Source organism: Triticum aestivum, chromosome 5D, assembly GCF_018294505.1.
Source record: "Triticum aestivum cultivar Chinese Spring chromosome 5D, IWGSC CS RefSeq v2.1, whole genome shotgun sequence".
NCBI classification, from domain to species: domain Eukaryota; kingdom Viridiplantae; phylum Streptophyta; class Magnoliopsida; order Poales; family Poaceae; genus Triticum; species Triticum aestivum.
The window spans coordinates 424,789,067-424,811,722 of NC_057808.1; the positions used below are offsets into that span (position 1 = coordinate 424,789,067).

The 22,656-nt window shown below is 47.2% G+C and overlaps 1 long non-coding RNA gene across 1 annotated transcript; it reads left to right on the plus strand.

Annotated features, from left to right (window-relative positions):
- The first annotated feature begins 10,022 nt into the window (after positions 1-10,022).
- On the plus strand, positions 10,023-12,620 carry LOC123122336 (uncharacterized). Its single transcript, XR_006460179.1, has 2 exons — positions 10,023-11,383; positions 11,903-12,620. It is a non-coding gene; the product is annotated as an uncharacterized lncRNA (long non-coding RNA).
- The last annotated feature ends 10,036 nt before the right edge of the window (positions 12,621-22,656 follow it).

Below are 22,656 nucleotides of genomic sequence, written 5' to 3' on the forward strand. Positions count from 1 at the left end.
GAGGTAACTATACCTGCTCCCTTATTAGAAAGTAGTTCATCACAGAAACCAGTTTCTGAGACACCTACACCAATTAGTGAGGAAGTTAATGATGATGATCATGAAACTTCAGATCAAGTTATTACTGAACCTCGTAGATCAACCAGAGTAAGATCCGCACCAGAGTGGTACGGTAATCCTGTTCTGGAAGTTATGTTACTAGACCATGACGAGCCTACGAACTATGAAGAAGCGATGGTGAGCCCAGATTCCGCAAAATGGCTTGAGGCCATGAAATCTGAGATGGGATCCATGTATGAGAACAAAGTATGGACTTTGGTTGACTTGCCCAATGATCGGCAAGCCATTGAAAATAAATGGATCTTCAAGAAGAAGACTGACGCTGATGGTCATGTTACTGTCTATAAAGCTCGACTTGTTGCGAAAGGTTTTCGACAAGTTCAAGGGATTGACTACGATGAGACCTTCTCACCCGTAGCGATGCTTAAGTCTGTCCGAATCATGTTAGCAATTGCCGCATTTTATGGTTATGAAATTTGGCAAATGGATGTCAAAACTGCATTCCTGAATGGATTTCTGGAAGAAGAATTGTATATGATGCAACCGGAAGGTTTTGTCGATCCAAAGGGAGCTAACAAAGTGTGCAAGCTCCAGCGATCCATTTATGGACTGGTGCAAGCCTCTCGGAGTTGGAATAAACGCTTTGATAGTGTGATCAAAGCATTTGGTTTTGTACAGACTTTTGGAGAAGCCTGTATTTACAAGAAAGTGAGTGGGAGCTCTGTAGCATTTCTGATATTATATGTGGATGACATATTGCTGATTGGAAATGATATAGAATTTCTGGATAGCATAAAGGGATACTTGAATAAGAGTTTTTCAATGAAAGACCTCGGTGAAGCTGCGTATATATTGGGCATCAAGATCTATAGAGATAGATCAAGACGCTTAATTGGACTTTCACAAAGCACATACCTTGACAAAGTTTTGAAGAAGTTCAAAATGGATCAAGCAAAGAAAGGATTCTTGCCTGTGTTGCAAGGTGTGAAGTTGAGTAAGACTCAATGCCCGACCACTGCAGAAGATAGAGAGAAGATGAAAGATGTCCCCTATGCTTCAGCCATAGGCTCTATCATGTATGCAATGCTGTGTACCAGACCTGATGTATGCCTTGCTATAAGTCTAGCAGGAAGGTACCAAAGTAATCCAGGAGTGGATCACTGGACAACGGTCAAGAACATCCTGAAATACCTGAAAAGGACTAAGGATATGTTTCTCGTATATGGAGGTGACAAAGAGCTCATCGTAAATGGTTACGTTGATGCAAGCTTTGACACTGATCCGGACGATTCTAAATCACAAACCGGATACGTATTTACATTGAACGGTGGAGCTGTCAGTTGGTGCAGTTCTAAACAAAGCGTCGTGGTGGGATCTACATGTGAAGCGGAGTACATAGCTGCTTCGGAAGCAGCAAATGAAGGAGTCTGGATGAAGGAGTTCATATCCGATCTAGGTGTCATACCTAGTGCATCGGGTCCTATGAAAATCTTTTGTGACAATACTGGTGCAATTGCCTTGGCAAAGGAATCCAGATTTCACAAGAGAACCAAGCACATCAAAAGACGCTTCAATTCCATCCGGGATTTAGTCCAGATGGGAGACATAGAAATTTGCAAGATACATACGGATCTGAATGTTGCAGACCCGTTGACTAAGCCTCTTCCACGAGCAAAATATGATCAGCACCAAGGCTCCATGGGTGTAAGAATCATTACTGTGTAATCTAGATTATTGACTCTAGTGCAAGTGGGAGACTGAAGGAAATATGCCCTAGAGGCAATAATAAAGTATTATTTATTTCCTTGTATCATGATAAATGTTTATTATTCATGCTAGAATTGTATTAACCGGAAACATAATACATGTGTGAATATATAGACAAACAGGGTGTCACTAGTATGCCTCTACTTGACTAGCTCGTTAATCAAAGATGGTTATGTTTCCTAGCCATAGACATAAGTTGTCATTTGATTAACGAGATCACCTCATTAGGAGAATGACGTGATTGACTTGACCCATTCCGTTAGCTTAGCACCCGATCGTTTAGTATGTTGCTATTGCTTTCTTCATGACTTATACATGTTCCTCTGACTATGAGATTATGCAACTCCCGTTTACCGGAGGAACACTTTGTGTGCTACCAAACGTCACAACGTAAATGGGTGATTATAAAGGTGCTCTACAGGTGTCTCCAAAGGTACTTGTTGGGTTGGCGTATTTCGAGATTAGGATTTGTCACTCCGATTGTCGGAGAGGTATCTCTGGGCCCACTCGGTAATGCACATCACTATAAGCCTTGCAAGCATTGTGACTAATAAGTTAGTTGCGGGATGATGTGTTACGGAACGAGTAAAGAGACTTGCCAGTAACGAGATTGAACTAGGTATCGAGATACCGACGATCGAATCTCGGGCAAGTAACATACTGATGACAAAGGGAACAACGTATGTTGTTATGCGGTCTGACCGATAAAGATCTTCGTAGAATATGTGGGAGCCAATATGGGCATCCAGGTCCCGCTATTGGTTATTGACCGGAGACGTGTCTCGGTCATGTCTACATAGTTCTCGAACCCGTAGGGTCCGCACGCTTAAAGTTACGATGACAGTTTTTTTATGAGTTTATGTATGTTGATGTACCGAAGGAGTTCGGAGTCCCGGATGAGATCGGGGACATGACGAGGAGTCTCGAAATGGTCGAGACGTAAAGATCGGTATATTGGACGACTATATTCGGACTTCGGAAAGGTTCCGAGTGATTCGGGTATTTTTCGGAGTACCGGAGAGTTACGGGAATACGTATTGGGCCTTATTGGGCCATAAGGGAAAGAAGAAAAAGGGCCTCAAGGGTGGCCGCACCCCTCCCCTTGGTCTGGTCCGAATTGGACTAGGGAAGGGGGGCGCCCCCTTCCTTCCTTCTCTTTTTCCCTTCCTCTTTTCCTATTCCATATGGGAGGTGGAATCCTACTAGGACTAGGGAGTCCTAGTAGGACTCCACACATGGTGCGCCCCCTCCTAGGGCCGGCCTCCTCCTCCCTTGCTCCTTTATATACGGGGGGAGGGGGGCACCCTAGAGACACAACAATTGATCCTTGAGATCTCTTAGCCGTGTGCGGTGCCCCCCTCCACCATATTACACCTCGATAATACCGTTACGGAGCTTAGGCGAAGATCTGCGCCGGTGGAACATCATCATCGTCACCACGCCGTCGTGCTGACGAAACTCTCCCTCAACACTCGGCTGGATCGGAGTTCAAGGGACGTCATCGAGCTGAACGTGTGTAGAACTCGGAGGTGCCGTGCGATCGGTACTTGATCGGTCGGATCGTGAAGACGTACGACTACATCAACCGCGTTGTGATAACGCTTCCGCTGTCGGTTTACGAGGGTACGTGGACAACACTCTCCCCTCTCGTTGCTATGCATCACCATGATCTTGCGTGTGCGTAGGAATTTTTTTGAAATTACTACGTTCCCCAACAGAAGTGTACAGGACGTGGAAGACAACTAGGTGGAGACCGGCGCACTTAAGTAGTTCGAAGTTGTGTTCTTGACTGTTTTTTTATTCTTTTGCAGACTATTTCCACGTGGGTCTCGGCGAAACTAAGTATCCTGACATTGATCAGTGTGGTGAGCCATGCCTTCCGTACGATGCAAGGTAGAAAACACGATTTTGTTGTTGTCGACATTCGTAACACCGACCCACCTTTTGTTTGAGCGTGCAACGCTGGTGCAGTTCATTTATAACCACCAAAAAGAAAGTCCATTCAGAAAACTTCTGGTCCGCTCGACCCATGCATCACAAACTGATCGTAATTTGTATACTAATGTATGGTAATCCAAACTGGTACTTTTACGATGACTTGGATCGCTGGACCAATAGTAATAGAGAGTAGCAAGTAGTAATGCAATTACCATCTATCCTAAGTTCCTAACTAAAAAATATTACCAACTAATTTGTTCTCTATAAATGTACGCACCAGACCATGACCCGTACACACAAAGAATTTTTGATCGATTGACTTATTATTACACCGTAACAAGATTACCTTAGGTACCCACTTAATTCATTACCATCCATATGTTGGTTCATTACTATGTGCGCAAAATATTACGAGGGATTTGATTTGATGGTGCATGGGACCAGAGGGGTGTGGTGGTAACCATTTAGATGGCGTTACTATCTCTGCTCCGGTTTTTACTAGAGTGCTAAAAGAAAACGTGTTGGGTAGGACTAAAGGGTGTGTAACCAATGTAAACAAGTTACTATCATCGCTAAATTATTACTATACCACGCAAGGAACGGGGCGGGCGGGGGACCGAAGGGTTCCCCGGTAACCATTTTAATTTGATTACTATCTTTTGCAAAGACTTTTACTAGGGGCCGAGAGAAAAGGTCGTTCAAGCGGCTTCCTGATCTTACGACAAGTTTGATCAGTATGATGATAATTTAAGAAGGGACTATACATACTAGATTTGGAGCTGACAGATTTCTTCACCATGTGTTGTTGATTATTTTTATACTTTTGAATTGGTATTCACCCTATGCATCTCATATCTAAGAACATGGTAACATGCATTGGTACAAAGATGTTCGAAACATACAACTTTGGGTTGAGTTTTCTTTCTAGAGGTACAACCTCACTTTATTCATCAAACAATGGTACATGATCTTGAGTTGGTTCATGTTGTATCTTGCTGGTAAGATATCGGATACACCGCTTTTGAACTAACTTTATATGAAGGAATAATAAGCTATATAATTCTTATTGCACAACAAGTCTCCAGCAAATATATGAGATGTGGAATATACAAAATACAGTATTTACAGAGTGTTATGTTTTATTTGCGTGGTTGAATCTCTTGAGGTTACTGTAGTACCTCTAATAAAAAGTGATCTGAATGGTTCAAATTTAGATGATAATTTACTTTATCTCTTTTCATGTGAGTCTACAGTAGCCTGTTGGCTAATAACAAAGCCGGTAGCTTGCATGTGCATTTTATGGTCCTCTAAATTACGGTGTGTTTTGTTCATTTCCGCTTTTCGTTTCTAAACAATTATTGTAGGCCGGTTGTTTATAATGTTATAACTATGTTTGCTTATATCACTCCATAATAGTTGACCAATATTGTATATAACAGCTAATATTTTCTCAATTGCAGTAATTGGCTATAATTCTCACATTTCCAATTTTTACTCTTGATGACATTGCTATAGAAAATTAGGTTCGCAAAGTTATATTTTTTCCAAATTCATAAATGTAGTCAATTATGAATTGATTTCCCGTTGCAACGCACAGGCATGTTTGCTAGTAATAATAAAGCATGGATTGACTCCGTGGGTTCACCGTCACAATACGCTTCTTCCCGTGAATTTACGCTTTCAGTTTAAATTTAAAACATATACACGAGGTGGTACTAAAGATTGATTTATTATTAGGGAAAGATTGATTGCGTTAAAAATTGTTGGACCGTCGGTCGCTTTCCAAATTGGGTTGGGCCTTCCTTCTCCTATAAAAAACTTGATGCGTTAACCACCAGACCGAGTCTCCTTCTATCATCGATCAATCTGCTACTTCCTCTCTACTTTGCTTCTTCCTTTCTGCACGAGACGTCCCCGATAGCACATCGATGCAGTTCCGCAGCAGATCAGGTTTCCTTCCTCATCTTTGATCCAACCTATTCTCCTTCCTCTTCCATTCAATCTTTCCACTTTTTGATCAAATCCTTCGTGCACCCGAAACCATCTCTAACACAAACTACTTCGTGCACCCATGAGGTGTCCGGACTCCGGCAGGGTCACCTTTCTCCTAATAATGAGTAATAAAAACCGGTATGCCCATGGGGTTCAATCTCCTCACGTAGAGAAGATTTTATTTGTTCATCGTTTTTGTATGGGGTTCGTCCTCCTTCGGTCCTGCAGCGCCGCGTCGTCGTGCAAGCCGGCTTGTCATCAGCCTTGCAGCAGCACAGCTCACGGCAGCGCCGCCAGCTTCCTCCACGGTCCGCGGCTTGCAGCAGCTCGCAACACTGGGGAGCGACGACAACCCTCTCCTCTATTGGCCTGCTCGCAAGCGCCGCCGCCTTCTGTTTGTTTTCTCCAGTGTGGATCAAACGCAAGCAACGAGAGCCTCGGGACAGCGAGTAGCAGCCAGAGAGGGCGTTGGTGAAGTCAGACGGCGAGTAAGCAGCCAGCGCCAAAAAGGGCCGCGCTATACCTGCGCGTCGATTGCTCGGATCAGATTCAGAGGGGAGACCTGCAGGTTGCCGATGTGTGCTCAGATCGGGTATCCATAGTTCCATATGAATCAGGAAGAGGTAGCGGTTAGGAATTTGGACAGGTATAACAATTCAGTTTTGATGGGATCAGATCGGCGGGTGGCGGCCAAGGCACCATCGTTTTTCCACCTCTGCTGCAGCGGTGTTGTTTTGATCTATTGGCTCGCTCTCTATCCCCTGGAGGCTGTTGCTAGCTTCGTACTACTGCTCCACAAAAGAGGGAGGCAGCCAGGCAAAGCGAAGAAGCTTTCTCTGAAAAAGATCATGCCGCATGCCAACAGGTGATGACAATTAATCCCTCCCTGATATGTCCAATTACATAGTCAACAAGGCGTACTGCTAATCCAATAAATCCAGTGTGATCCATGGTGACCGAAGACCAAAAGCTTCCCTTTGCAGTCTTTCAAGCAAAGAATTCTGTGGAAGTCTAGGACATATATATACCTGTGCAGTTTCTTCCATGTTGATCCGTCCGTTGTTCGGCAGCATATGCGTTGATGGATTCCAATTCTACATGCCAGATCGATTGTTCCAATTCTACATGCGTGCACACATTGACTGCTCTAGGCTTGATCGCTCAATTGGGATTTCCAGAAAAATAAATTAGGATTATGTACATCAGACCACATATGCTTCACCTTGCATCACCAGGGCAGCGCTGCCGTTGCACTAACTACAGTCATCAGCAACGTCCATGATGCTATCCAGTGCACAAGGAGAGGAACTATGCATGTTAGAATTCTGGTTTCTATTAACCGTAGGCAAGAAACTGGATGGATGTGCCTGCATCCATATACGAGCAAATGGGGGGTCGGCAAAAAACAAAAGGGGCATATTGATCACCTGATTAACAACATTGCCAATCCTGTGCTCGAGTTTTATGGATTTCTATGCGTACATGACCATGACCAACGGGATTCAGCAGAAATACAGAAGGTGCACAGTATTAACTAATTCCAGTGTAGATTGTTGTGATTGCTCGGAACAAAAGACATAGTTTTTTTAAATCCTTAGCTGGTTGAATTTCATAAAATATCATGCACATAAAACTACACGTCACTTACCTGACCTTACAGTATAGTGTGTATTTTTCTTAAACTAGCTGCTTTTTGTAGGTCTAAATTAAATATAGAATGAGGTTGAGACAAGGATTGTTCACGGTTGGATATTGATCCAAATTAAGGCATAAAAAGATGACATATAAAGATGTAGGAAAATGACTGATGACCTTTTCTCTTTTTGTATGTATAGGTGATACCAAGTAATTGACTGAATTCATGTTGGAAGTCAACTTCTGTTAGGTAACTACATCTCAATCTTTTTGGAGCAATGAGTGTGCACAAATTGATGTAATACAATTTCATCTAGGTGGATATATTGTAGTTTTATCTACAGTTATAGGAATTTACTTACCTCTGTGGTTTTGATAAAAGATCAAGATGTGTGTATTATATGCATGGTCGACCTAGCTGGAAATTTTTCACAAATGGGTATTATATGGTTGACTTAGCTAGATTTTTTTAACAAAATTTCTATGGAATTCATACAGGTATTGTGATTGAGTTTGCCAGTAGAATAATGTCAATCTTTATTACCCCGTTGCAACGCACGGGCATATGTGTGCTAGTCTCTCCCTAATAATAAAGCACGGATTGACTTTGTCGGGTTCACCGTCACAATACGCTTCTTCCTGTAAATTTACGCTTTCAGTTTAAAAAAAAAGGAAACAAAGAAATGTAACAAAGCAGGCCCAGTAGAAAAGGAAACCTTCCCGATTGCATCGGCCCTCATCTGATCACTTCTCCTTCCCGATTGGATCTCTTCCTGCTTATCCCAACCCATGGACGCAGTCTTTTCTGGACTTCGCTTCCTCAGCCTTGCTTCTCAACCGTCGCGGCCTTCTCCTCCTAGCTCTCGGCCACCATGCTGGGGCCCTTCGTCGACGTCGTTTGCTCCGAAGAGGTCGGCGCCATAACCACGTCGATCTCGCTCGATGCGAGAATCATGCTGGCACAGAGATTTGGTGCTAGGGTTCTGTGGATGAAAGCGGTTTCAAGTGGTGGAGGGAGGTGGCTTCTGTGGCGGCGGATGCGGTGAGCGCCGGCTTCGATGTGCTGGAGCGGCAGCAGCAGCTACACATCCCGCTTTGACGCCATCTGACACAAGCGTCGTGCGGCCGAGGTCCGCACTAGACGTGTGCTCGACTCCCTCGTCGCCACGATCTAGCTCTCCGTCGACAGCTCCGTGTCGCGCTGTCAAGCAGTCTGAGACTACTGCCGATGTGTTGTGGAGATATGATGGGGAAGTGAGAAGCAGCAGGAAAAAACGTGCAGCGAGGGGCTTTTGTCCGTGCGATTGAGAGAGAACTAGCTTGTTCAGTGGTTAATTAAGAAGACTTCTAGACGAGTGGATATGAAGACCCTTCGAGGTTAGTGGATAAGAACCTCTACCTATATGTCACTTCAATTACATTATCTTTTTCATGCACTATCAGCTCATAAGAAAACACAAATACTCAAGCCTGGCTGCAGTCGAGCATATAACTTTTGCCAAACCATGCATGCCTAGGATCATTGATCAATTATTGAAGAAGTGCACGGTATTGAGGTTTCAAGCAAATTAGTATCAACCATGATTGCTGAGCCAGGTCTGCTGTCCCGAACACAGTTTCAGTTCGAGGCCTATAAATCGTTTTCCTAAATCTCAAACTTCCTTGCTCTAATCGCCAGCATGTGGATTCATTAGAAAGCTCTGAATAAAACGGCTTGATACCTAATGTCTTATCACAAAATACCTAGAGCTTGCATGCTCACGAGATATGAAAATCTTGGTTGCCTTCTTTTTCTAAATTTAGCAGAAGTTGAAGGAAATATGCCCTAGAGGCAATAATAAAGTATTATTTATTTCCTTGTATCATGATAAATGTTTATTATTCATGTTAGAATTGTATTAACCGGAAACATAATACATGTGTGAATATATAGACAAACAGAGTGTCACTAGTAATAATAAAGCATGGATTGACTTTGTCGGGTTCACCGTCACAATAAGTTTCTTCCCGTCAATTTACGCTTTCAGTTTTTTTCATCTATATTATTTTCTATACTTTCAGTACTATTTTACGGCAAAATTAACAAATTTGACCTATGGACCAAATAAAATCATAGAATGAACTATCCGTCAAACTATTTCACGCGGCTGACCTTTTTGTGTGACGCCTGACACGAAGGCGCCACACTACACTGTGCAACGCCTCACAAATAGGCACTACATCCTGGCCAGTGTCGCATCCGTGTGATCCGAAAATTACTAAATCAGTGTGCAGCGCCTGAGAGCTAGGCGCCACACTATACGGTGTAGCGCCTAGCTTCTAGGCGTTGCACTAGTGGTTGCTTCATTTTGTAGTGCAACCACTAGTGCAGCGCCTGAGAGCTAGGCGCCACACTATACAGTGCAGCGCCTAGCTCTTAGGCTCTGCACAATGACTTAGCAATTTTTAGGCAGTCTGGGGTGCAACGCTGGCCAGGCGTGTAGCGCCTATCTGTGAGGCGTTGCACAATGTAGTGTGGCGCCTTCGTGTCGGGCGTCACACAAAAAGGTCAGCCGCGTGAAATAGTTTCACGGACAGTTCATTCTGTGATTTGATTTCGTCCACAGGTCAAATTTGTCAAATTGCCCTATTTTACCTGCCTTTTACCCGCAGTCCTCCTAATAAGTCGAACCTTAACAGTTACGGACGAGAGAAAAAAAAACGCAGCCGCCCGCACGGCCCATCCTCCTGATCCCATATCGACTCCTGCGCGCCGCCACCTCCTGCCCCGCCTCACCGCACGCCGCACACCGCCGCCCCCCAGCCCCTCGTCGCGGCTCTCCACCGGACTGCCCTTGTCGCCGCGCTCCTCCGGACCGCCCCCCCTCGCCGTGCGCCGCCACCTCCTACCGTCGCCGTGCTCCGCCACCGCCTACCCCGCCGGCGCGCCTACTCCCACCCAAGTGCCCCCACACCCGCGGCCTTCCACCGCCGGCAACTCTCGACGTCAGGGGTTGGGGAGGCGGATTCGGGGGCGGGCGACGCGGCGGGGGTCGCCGGTGACGACGATGAAGGCAGGCATAATTTTTTCCCCGACCCCTGCGAACCCTAGCAGCCGCACAAACGTCACCCCGCCGCCGGTCATGGGGTCGTTTCCCCGCGCCTCCTCTTCTCCCTCTGCTCCAGGCCCCCTCTCTCGCGCTGCTAGGAGTAGTGGTCTCTAGCAGCTGCCCTCCCCTCAGTCATCGCATCAATCTCCTGCTCCATCTCTCTCCAACATCCCCGCTCTCCTCTCGCATCACACACAGGCGGTGGCTATACATATCTGGCCGGGTGTGGCGTGTGTGGCATCTGTGACGTGCTTCGGCCCGCCGGTTGTCCCTGATGTGTGCGGCTGGATGTGCGTCCCTGTTCATGTGTGTGGCGCTTTACATGCAGAGGAAGTGAATGCTTGCAAGCAGAGGAAGCTGTTGGCCATTGGCAAAGGAGGATTAGGATAGTTCTCTTGATCTTGGTCAGAAAAATTGATAGTTCCCTTGATTTGTTTTGTTCTGAATTAGTACAAAAGTGCACTGATATTTGTTTTGTGCTGCGGGAGCTTCAAGACACCAGGTACCAATTGCAACTTTCATTTATCTGTTGTGTGAACCAATTTGTGATGGCTTCTAAACGCACTTGGCTGGAACAGAGCAATTTTCTGTAGTCTTCAGCGACGATGTGGTGCTGCACTGCTGCTCTCTTGCTGCTAACTTGCTACTTCTAGCTGAATTTTGCTATTGCTGCTAGCTGAATTTTGCATAGGCATGGCAGGCTGTTTGGTACATATACAAATGATGCTGTTATTTTTGTTATTGCTCACACCCGGCCGCCCGCGCTCACGGCCAGTGCTGCAGATTTCGTGGCTGGCCAGCTTATCCTCAATGTGTTCTGACTCGGAGGTCGGAGTTGAAGCTGACGACAGACTCAAGCACTCCACCATATTCTTAGTATTGCATACCGTCACCGCTGAGGGGTTAGCCAAGCTGCTTTTAAAAGTCATATAACAATTAAGTGCTAGATATTGTCACAGATAGATTTTGATGGATAGGAATTTAATAAGCTACAAAGCAGTGTAGGTCGAGATGAACAGAGAATGGTATGCATAATGTGTAACAATATTTGATACAGTTGCATTGACAGGTCTGGGCTCGTTGGAGGGTTGTATGCTTTTGATTGATTAAGCTTAACACTTCTGCTCACTCATTATTTACTCTGTATTCATCAAAAAATATTTATTTTGTACTATATCATAGCATGTTCGACGGACAGAGGCAGAGACGGCCATGGTTCTAGCTGATAGCACTTGATAACTTAAGAACTCTACATACCTTTTATCTAACTAAAAGAGAGTTTCTTGCCAACTATTGAGCCTACAAGTTTTAGATCTATGTCTCTAAAGCCACTACTCAACTTCATGTCGGTACTTTTCTGTAGAGTATACCTCCATAATTCTCCATCTAAGATAGTACTAAAGTTTATTGATGATGCTTAGTTTCAGGATATGCCTTACAAGCCATCCATGTGAGAAATCCAAGGGGTTCAAGGCGTATTGAAAAGGAGCTGGAGTAGGTAGGTGGTGGATTGAGGAAGGATCTGGAGCAGAGGCGGAATCGAGGCTGCCCCTACGTGCGCTAAGGTGCTGCAAGGCGCCTGCGATCCAGACACTGCTATGTTTTCTCCTTCTCTTCAGGTAAGCCCTCAGCAGCACCTCCCGTACCCCCTCCATCCGAATTCAGCAGCGCACAACGACAGCGGTAGCCGACGTCCTCCTCATCCATGACACTCCCAACTTTTTTGCATGTTACAACCCATATCATACACGGTTCTGCATTGTGGTGTGTGTGCCAAAGTTCTAAATTGCATAAGTTCTTGGAGGACGGGAAAGAACATAAAATTTATGTTTTCAGTCACAAGTCTGCTCCCCATTGTGGATAGCGTCAAACGGAATGTGGTGAACAGGTGCGAGACAGAATTTAGTGGAGATGCAAGATGAAAGATGGAACATGATGCTTCAAATCAGCATAATTATAAGGATTACTAAATTTCTCAGGGAAATCAATGCAACGGTGATAAATATATGTAATTGCATTTTTTTCCGGGAATATGTAATTGCATGTATAGCATCTGTTTTGAACTGTATTTTATATGCCATTTATGTATCATGGTGGAACACAAAATTTAAATAGAAAAGAATAGCAGTAACTAATGTATATCTTGCAATTTCAGATATATATCTATGCGACTATGCTTATCTAAAGTACATACAATGCATACTGTGGAATCATACATCAAATATTCATACTTAACTAAATATTCTGCAAGTTTTGTTTGCCGCTGCTCGGTCAAGAAAAGCCTATTGCTCGCCACTATGTGCGGTTCTCTGCCATTTCATGGGGTGCAACCGGAAGTGGCACAAGACTGTAGTTGTGTCGTTCTTAAATTTACTGATGTTGATGTTTCTTTTCAAGATTGTAGTATTGTTTACCAATTTGGTCCCCGGGTTATGTACTCATTTCCTTTTCTATTATTTGTAAGTAATTTGCTTCGGTTCATCGAACTACCTGCTGAAATATGTGTATTATTTCTCAATATATTGGGCATCAATCCACCTCTCATGAGATCTCTGAATTTTCGACGCATATTGTATTTGCTGAATTATTTCCTCCAGATAACTATGCTTTGATTCACAAATGTGTGCAATGCTTTCAAGCAGAGATAAGTTCTTTACTTAAGCTGTGTTATTCCACTTTCAAGTTTTTGGTCCTAGAAGTGTAATACTTGGTAGGTTAGCTGCAGAAGTGGAATGTATATGGCCTGAATTTACATTTCAGAGTGTATAATCTGATTCAGAGTATTTTGACCCCTTGCATTCTGAAACATTTTGTTGTATAGTTCTGCCCTGAAAGAATAGAAGCAATTGTTCTATGGGAGAGAATATAAACGTTATTCTCAAACAACATGCAGCGTCATTAAGTTTCTTATTACCAATTTAAACATGGTCAGTAATAGCACAACTGAAGTTTGTGAACATATTATTATAAAATGGTTGGTTGGATTTAGTTTTGTATGGATTCTACAAGGGCCATTTTCATGGAATTACAAATTAGCTTTACATTTTTATGGCTGGGCTCATCGTCTTTGGATTGCCCACGTTCGGACGGGTTTGTGATAAGTGAACACCACGACCACCATCAGTAGAGTGGGAAGGAGGGTGTGTGATTTTTTTTTCTTTTCCCGTTGCAACGCAGGGACATTTTTGCTAGTCTATACCAATATAAAAAGACCCAAATGGACAGATCCAAACCATTTCGACCGTCAAATCATGTTAGCGGTTCAAATCGCTCCAATGCTGAGCACCAAACAGGTTTAACACTCTAATTACCCACCACTGCCATTGGTTATAAACACGTTTTGACTCAATGCTATCCCTTAAAATCTGCCATGTAATTAATATCCTATCATTCTCGTGAAAAAATAATTGATATCTTACCAAATACTAAAATGCAACTGATATATCTTACCTAATATAACGTGCAACTAATATCCTATCTAATATAAACGTGCATTGCACGTACATTATCACTAGTATATAAGCATAATGAGCGTTCACCATCAGATAGTTTGCTTCCTTGTGAAACACAAATTGTCTCCCGTCAAATTTCTTTTGTCTCCAATGCTACTCAACTTTGCTTTCAACGACACTGAAAGTTTGCTTCGATCAAGAACATGGTGAATGAAATTTGATTTAGTTATCTTTCGACACCATCAAAGATGGGCTCTTGCCGCCATCACCGAGGAGTGCGGTGTCACCAACGAGGGGTCTCGCAAAGTCGTAGCTACAAATGGTGCAACATCATCGACCTGATGTTGATGTGCTCCACGATATGCCAACCACCGAAGGGAGAGTGGGAGACTGGCTAAGGCTGCTCCCAACGGCGGCATGAGTGCCCTGCCCGCCCCCGCCACCATCCTCCACCTCGTCCTTTGTTCTCCTGGTTGTTGTCGTACAAAGCCAACGACAAAGCCCGCTCTTCGAATGGCGACGGTGGGGGTAACCCCTATGTTGCTCATTTGAGCAGCCTTGGGCAGTGCAACTCAGGCGGACGGTGATGTTAGTTCACCAGTGTAGGCTAGCCGGGGCGGTGGCGCTAGGTATATCACAACGCCTTTCCCTTCCTCCCTCACATGGCGGTGCTCTATTTGACCCATTGGTGGCCAAGGAGATGGTGTCATGGCACAGGTGCAACATACTTGTGCCCGGCCGACGGAGACAAGGGCCACATCAGCTAGAAAGGGATCGGAACAGTAGGATCTACCCTAGGGGCAATGGCTCCTGATCTAAGATTTGCAGCGTGGCTCGTCCATCTGTGGCAACACATCATGGCAGCGAGCAGCGATGGTCGGTCGAGCGTGAGGTGGTGTGATGTGTGGCTCGTGGCTCTCTCCTATGACGACGCCACAGATTTGGTCCATCTCTCAAGCCTCTAGAGAAGTTACCATACGAGATGACCATGAAGGAAAACGCGGAGATAAGTCAAGCCCAAGTGAGGGACTTTTTTGAAACGTGAAGAGCTATGAGGCATCCACCTCCGAAGGAGAAGATAGATTCTGTTGAGGATATAGACCTTAGAGTCACCCGCCAGGAGGGGCCGGGTTACTCTTCGGATGGTTATTGCCAGAAGCCCGGAGCCAAGTTTCAAGACGATGGGCCAGAGATGGGCTGAGACCCGGATATGGCTTAGGGCCTGTAGTTACAATCATTATTATAGTAGACTTGTAGTGTAAGGCAAGTATAGTTTAGAGTCCGAGCCGGACGTTCTTATGAGCCGGCCGGGACTCTAAGGGCTGCTGGGCGTCAGCCTCCCTATATAAAGGGACGACCCGGCAGCGGTTCAAGGGCGACAACAACCTCATCGAGAGCCGGGCATAGCTGTTTAGCTCCCTGGCGATCGTAACCCTAATCAATATCACCTCAAACTGGACGTAGGCTTTTACCTTCACCGTAAGGGGCCGAACCAGTATAAACCCTCGTGTTCCTTGTCCCGCATAACCCCTTCAAGCTTCCTGGTTTCGATGGCTCCACGACTAAGTCCTAGCTCGAGGACATCTGCCGTGACAATTCCACGACAGTTGGCGCCCACCGTGGGGCTCGCGCGCGGTGGATTTGAGTTCTTGAAGGGCAGCTTCGAAGGGCTCAAGGGATACGCTGTGGGCCGGATGACCAAGAGTCGTCGCGGCAAGCTCTACATCGATGATGCGGACTGGGGCCCCGACGCCGGCTCAATTGAGTACGGGTACCGGGTCCCCTTTGGCGCCATTCATGTCTTCATTGGCAAGATTGGTGAGCCGGGCCCCGAGCCGGATCTCTGCGCCGATCTCATCGAAATGGCTCAGCGCGAACAACCCGCCCGGGCCCGGCCTGCCTTAAAGCATGCTTTTGTGGGGTGTATCCATGGAGGACTCTCCGATCGATCTGGATCTGGTGATGAGGCGGCCGGCGGCTCTGATGACGAGTCGGCCACCGATGAGTCAAACTCGTTGTACCAGCTTCAAGATGGCAGGCTCATGGGTTGTTCCGATGGTGACAGTATTCCGGACCTTTTTGAGCCACCAAGTCAGGTTGGAGTTTTTATGGCTGGTGCGCAGCCTGTTCAGAACCCCGCTGCTGGAGCGGGAAACCCGGTGCCTTCTCCGGCTCAGGTGCTAATGGATCTCACGGACAAGATGACGGCCCTGTTAACCGCCACGGTTGACCCGGCGGATCAAGCTCAGCATGATGCGGAGGTGGCACAGCTAAAATTGGATCTGATAAAAGCTAAAGAGGATCTTGCAGCGGAAGGGATCAGGCTGGCTGCGGAGCGGGCGGCTCTCGACGCCCGGACTCAGCTGATTCAGGCACAGTCCTTCCAACTCACGATGGATCAGAACGCGGCCAACGAGGTCATGAGAAGGAGGCATCAGAAGGCCCAGTCTCGACTCCCACCGGTTTACGATCCACGCAATCTTTTCAACACGCCGGGTGCAGGGTCTAGTAACCCGCCAGGGGTCATTGCGCCCGGGTCTGGACCCCTTATTCAGCCACGAGTGATGGGGCCGCCCCAGGTGCCCCTGCCCCGCCTCAGTATGTGCCAATACCCCCGGGTCATTATGATAACCCGCTGGAGAACATGGTGGCTGCGGCAGCACGACTGGCGGCTCTCCCCGTTGACGGCGACTCTCCGGCGGCCATCGAAACCCGCCGGGTCAGGGAACTCCTGCAGACGGCACTGGCACAGCAAGAGGCGTACTCCTACAGCCGGGACAGGATCCACTCGACCCCTCGTCCAGGCCAGAGCCCGAGTTACAGCCGGCACATGGTCTCAGCAACCGGCTCAAGTAATGTCCGACGCCATGACCCGCCCCCTGGCCATGGCCCGGCTCATAATGGAGCCTTTTACGCAGCAGACCGAGCGCGGCAAGAGGCGGAGCAGGTGCCTCAATTGACGGCTTACCAGACCCCCCCGGTTTATCCAACGACGTCCGTTGATGTGGGTATTTCTACCAGGACCGGGGGTGTCCCTTGTTTGGTGCCAGCCATCCGTAATGAACGTCTGCCTAAAGACTTCAAGGGCCCTAGGAAGGTGCCTAACTATACAGCTGACTTACAGCCTGCAGCCTGGATTGAGAGGTATGAGATGGCTATGGAATTGCTAGAGGTCAGTGAGGCGGCCATGGCCAAATATTTCACCATGATGTTAGATGGAACTGCCCGCACGTGGTTGAAAGGGCTACCACCGAACTCCATTGGGTCTTGGGCTGAGCTGAAAGCCCGGTTCATTCAAAACTTCAAAGATACCTGTAGGCAGTCTATGTCTATTGTGGATTTGACTAACTGTAAGCAGCAGGAGGGTGAATCCACGACCCATTGGGTTCGCCGGGTCAAGGAGATCATACATTCATCAGATAAGATGGATGCCGGCTCTGCAGTCTTAATGTTGGAATAGAACTGTCGCTTTGTGCCCCTTAAGATGAAACTCGGACGGCTTAAACGCGACTGCACCGATATGGGTACCCTAATGGCAGCTCTTGTCAAATACGCCGATTCTGACGGTACCAAGGATCCCCCTTCAGACGATGAAAGGACAGGGAAGGGAAAGAAGAACGGCAACGGCAAGGGTCCTCAGTTTAACCCGGGGAACCAAGGAGGAGGCAAGCGTAAGGCCGATGGCAGCCTAGAGTTTGTAGCCAACGCCAACTCCCAAGGTAATAACCAGCGACGCAAGGGGAGGCCCCCTCCCCGAGGCGGCGGGTCAGGTCCAACGCTGGAGCAGCTGTTGAATGAACCTTGTCCAAGGCATGGCTCTAGAGAGAAGCCAGCGACTCACCTGTGGAAGGATTGCGCGATCATGAAGGCCTTTAAGAGCTACAATGGCCCGGGCGGCGGCTCAGGCGCCGGCGGCTTTCATGGCCCGGGCGGCGGCTCAAATTCCGGTCCTCAGAACGGTCAAGGGGGCTTTAATCAACAGTCTGGTCAGGGTCATCAACAGCAGCAGGGGGGTTATCAGACTAACCCAAAGCAGCTCAGCGGTGGACAGTATCATGTGTTCACCACCAGTTTGTGCAAACGGGATCAGAAGCTTCACAAGAGAGCTGTTCATGCTGTTGAGCCGGCGGTTCCACGCTACTTACGGTGGTCTGAGCAGCCTATAGTGTGGAGTAGGGAGGATCACCCTCCCCGGGTGGATAACCCGGGCCACTTGGCCTTAGTGGTGGCTCCTCAGGTGGGAGGCTATAAGTTCACAAAGGTACTCATGGATGGAGGCAGCAGCATCAATATCCTCTATTATGAGACTTTCCGTCGTATGGGGCTAGTCGATAAGAACCTCAGCCAGTCAAACACTATCTTCCATGGTGTGGTACCCGGTAAGTCGGCTTATCCAGTCGCAAGATCGAATTGGAAGTGGTTGGTGATGAGAACAACTACAGGGTGGAGAAGCTGACCTTTGAGGTGGTCAAGATAAGAAGTCCATACCATGCTATATTTGGACGGCCGGCTTATGCCAAGTTCATGGCACGGCCGTGCTATGTGTACTTACAGCTCAAAATGCCGGGTCACAACGGGACTATTACGGTTCACGGCAGCCGAAAGGTGGCTCTAGAGTGCGAGGAAGGCGACGCGGCTTATGCAGAGTCTGTTTGTGCTACAGAGGAGTTGAAGTTTTACAAAGACAATGTTGACCCAACAGATATGACCTCTCTGAAAAAGCCAACCACGGAGAATGAACCAGCAATGAAATTTAAATCAGCCGATGAGACTAAACTTGTTGATTTTGTTCCAGGTGACTCGTCTCAGCAGTTTAGCATCAGTGCAAATCTGGACCCGAAATAGGAAAGCGCGCTCATCGAGTTCATCCGTGAGAATAGGGACATCTTCGCGTGGAAACCTTCTGACATGCCAGGTGTACCTAGAGAACTCGCTGAGCACACTCTCAATGTTGATCCAAAATTTAAGCCGGTCAGGCAGTTTCTTCGACGGTTTAACGAAGAGAGGCGGAAAGCTATTGGTGAAGAAGTGGCCCGGCTCTTGGCGGCCGGGTTCATTGTTGAAGTTTTTCACCCGGAGTGGTTGGCTAACCCGGTGCTCGTACTCAAGAAGAACGGCACCTGGCGGATGTGTGTGGACTACACGGACTTGAACAAGGCGTGTCCGGCTGATCCTTTTGCTCTCCCCCGTATTGATCAAATCATTGATGCTACGGCAGGTTGTGCACGCTTAAGTTTCTTGGATGCCTATTCCGGGTATCATCAGATTAAGATGGCAGTTAAGGACCAGGAGAAGACGGCGTTCATCACTCCCTTTGGAGCCTTCTGCTATGTGTCTATGCCCTTTGGACTCAAGTGTGCACAGGCGACTTACCAGCGTTGTGTACAGAATTGTCTTCATAAACAGATCGGGCGCAATGTTCACGCTTACGTGGATGATATTGTGGTTAAATCCATCAAGGAGGAAACCCTGATAGATGACTTAAGGGAAACCTTCGATAATCTCCGGGTCTACAAGATGATGCTTAACCCGGCCAAGTGTGTTTTTGGTGTTCCTGCAGGCAAACTATTGGGCTTCTTGGTTTCTGACAGAGGCATTGAGGCTAACCCGGAGAAGATCAAGGCCATCACCTCCCTAGCTAAACCGGCGTGTATAAATGACGTTCAGCGTTTGGCGGGTCGTATCGCTGCTTTAAGCCGGTTTATAAGCCGTTTGGGTGAGAAGGCTATGCCCTTATATCAGTTGATGAAGAAAACTGATAACTTTGTCTGGAATGATACAGCTAATACCGCTTTTGAGGATTTGAAAAAGCAACTGGCAGAGCCCCCCGTCCTTGCTGCTCCGGTTGATAAGGAGCCCTCGCTACTGTATGTGGCGGCAAACACACGAGCCGTCAGTGTGGCTATTGTGGTGGAGCGCAAGGAGACGGGTAAGGAGCATCCAGTTCAGCGGCCGGTTTATTATGTCAGCGAGGTGCTTATTGAGTCCAAGCAGCGGTACCCGCATTGGCAGAAGCTCGTATATGGTGTGTTCATGGCGAGCCGGAAGCTCAAGCATTATTTTCAGGGTCATCCCATCACTGTGGTCAGTTCTGCCCCTCTTGGGGATATTATCCAGAACAGAGAGGCTACAGGGAGAATTGCTAAGTGGGCTATAGAACTTGGACCTCATGGCCTCAAATATGTGCCACGCACTGCTGTTAAATCTCAGGCTTTGGTGGATTTTATCAATGACTGGACAGAGTCAAGAGTGCCTGAGCAAAGGCCAGATAACACTTATTGGACTATTCACTTTGATGGGTCCAGACAGCTGGAGGGCTCGGGGGCTGGTGTTGTATTGGCTTCCCCTAAAGGTGACAAATTCCATTATGTGCTACGGTTGATGTTTCCTTGCACTAACAATGCGGCTGAATATGAGGCTTTGCTCCACGGTCTTCGGGTGGCTAAGGAGATGAGCTTAAGCCGGGTAAGGTGCTTTGGTGACTCAGACTTGGTGGCTCAACAAGTATCAGGCACCTGGGATTCTAAGGATCCTCTCATGGCGGCTTATCGCCGCGAGGTTGATACCATTGCTGGGCACTTTCAGGGATACCAAGTGGAGCACATTGATCGTACGAAGAACGAGGCGGCTGATGCTTTAAGCCGGCTAGGCTCCCAGCGAAAACCGGTGCCGCCTAACACTTTCTTGGATGTCCTGTATAACCCTTCGGTTCGGTTGCCTACAGAGGAGGACTTGGCTATCCCTGACCTGGAGGCACGACTGGTGGCGGCTCTTCATGTCATACCAGACTGGACAATGCCATATCTGGCTTATATAACCCGGGGAGAGTTGCCTGAGGATGAAACTCTGGCCAGGCAAATAACCCGGTGGGCTAAGTCAATGATTGTTATCGATGGCGAGTTGCATCATCGCAGTGTTTCAGGGGCATTTCAGCGTTGTATCTCCCCTGAGGAAGGTCAAGAGATCTTGCGCGAGATCCATGAAGGGGATTGTGGCCATCATGCCGGTTCAAAATCTCTTGTGGCCAAGGCTTTCCGTCATGGTTTTTATTGGCTGACGGCTCACGCTGATGCAGAGGACTTGGTCAGTAAATGTGATGGTTGCCAAAGGTTCTCACGACGGGCTCATGTGCCGGCTCAGGAGTTGAGGATGATCCCAATCACTTGGCCCTTTGCGGTCTGGGGGCTTGATATGGTTGGGCCTTTTAAACGGTCCAAGGATAAGAAGACCCACCTCTTGGTGGCAGTTGACAAATTCACGAAGTGGGTGGAGGCTGAGCCAGTTAGCAAGTGCAATGCAGCCACGGCGGTTCAATTTATGAAAAAGGTGATTTTCCGCTTCGGCTTTCCGCACAGCATCATAACTGACAATGGCACCAATCTATCCAAGGGCGCTATGGAAGAGTTTTGTCAACGAGAGCATATCCGACTTGATGTTTCCTCAGTGGCTCATCCCCAATCCAATGGTCAAGCTGAGAGAGCTAACCAGGAGATTCTGAAGGGCATCAAGCCCCGGCTTTTGGTCCCTTTGCAACGGACGCCGGGTTGTTGGGTGGAGGAGTTGCCCTCCGTCTTATGGAGCATCAACACTACTCCTAACAGGTCTACAGGCTTCACGCCTTTCTTCATGGTTTATGGAGCAGAAGCAGTCCTCCCCAGCGACATCCGTCACGATTCACCTCGTGTGGCGGCTTATGTTGAGACGGATAATGAACAGGCGCACCAAGATGCTCTGGACTTGTTGGACGAACAGCGTGATGTGGCAGCAGCCCGTTCAGCGATTTACCAACAAGACCTGCGCCGTTATCATAGCCGCCGGGTCAAATCCCGGGTCTTCCAGGAAGGCGACCTTGTGCTCCGGCTCATCCAGGATCAAACAGATGCACACAAGTTATCCCCACCTTGGGAAGGGCCCTTTGTGGTCAGTAAGAACTTGCACAACGGGTCATATTACCTCATTGATATTCGGGAACATAAAGATTCGCGTAAATCTGAGGAGGAGACCCGTCGGCCGTGGAATATAGCTCAGCTTCGGCCTTACTACACTTGAGCTACCGGCTCTCGTGGTGTACTTATTTATCTCGGACACGTATAGATTATGATAAGCAATAAAGCAGGACCTCTGTCCTTTTTTCTCCTCCAATTATGCGTGTGTTATTTTTTACATGCTGATTTAAAGGAGGATCCGGCTTATGATCGTATTCGAGTCCAGCCGTAAGCAGTAAGGTCACTTGGGGGCTTCCTGTTCAAACATGGGTCGTATTCGAACCAAAGAGAACATAGCTGTCGATACCCACTTGATTGGCAAAGTGCCGAGCTCATTGGGAAGTTAACTTTGGTCATATTTGATTCACAGTTTAACCCCTCTGAGAACCGACGTGGATCGTATTCGAATCAGCGTCGTTAAACAATTTTAGGAATCATTTGGGGGCTTCCTGTTCAAACATGGGTCGTATTCGAACCAAAGAGAACATAGCTGTCGGTACCCTCTTGATTGGCATCGCCACACCCACTGGGGGCTATATGATCATATCCGAATCTTGGCTTAACCCCTTTTGGGCCGGATCTCTGGTCATATTCGAACTGGAAGCCCCTAAGTTCTGATTATCACAAGTTTACTCTGATTATGACAAAGTGTGCATGGCCGGGTCTCACTTGCCGGCTTAATTTTGGTTTATCTTGTTAGTTGAACATCATGGATGTCATCAAGGCAAGTAAATTAGA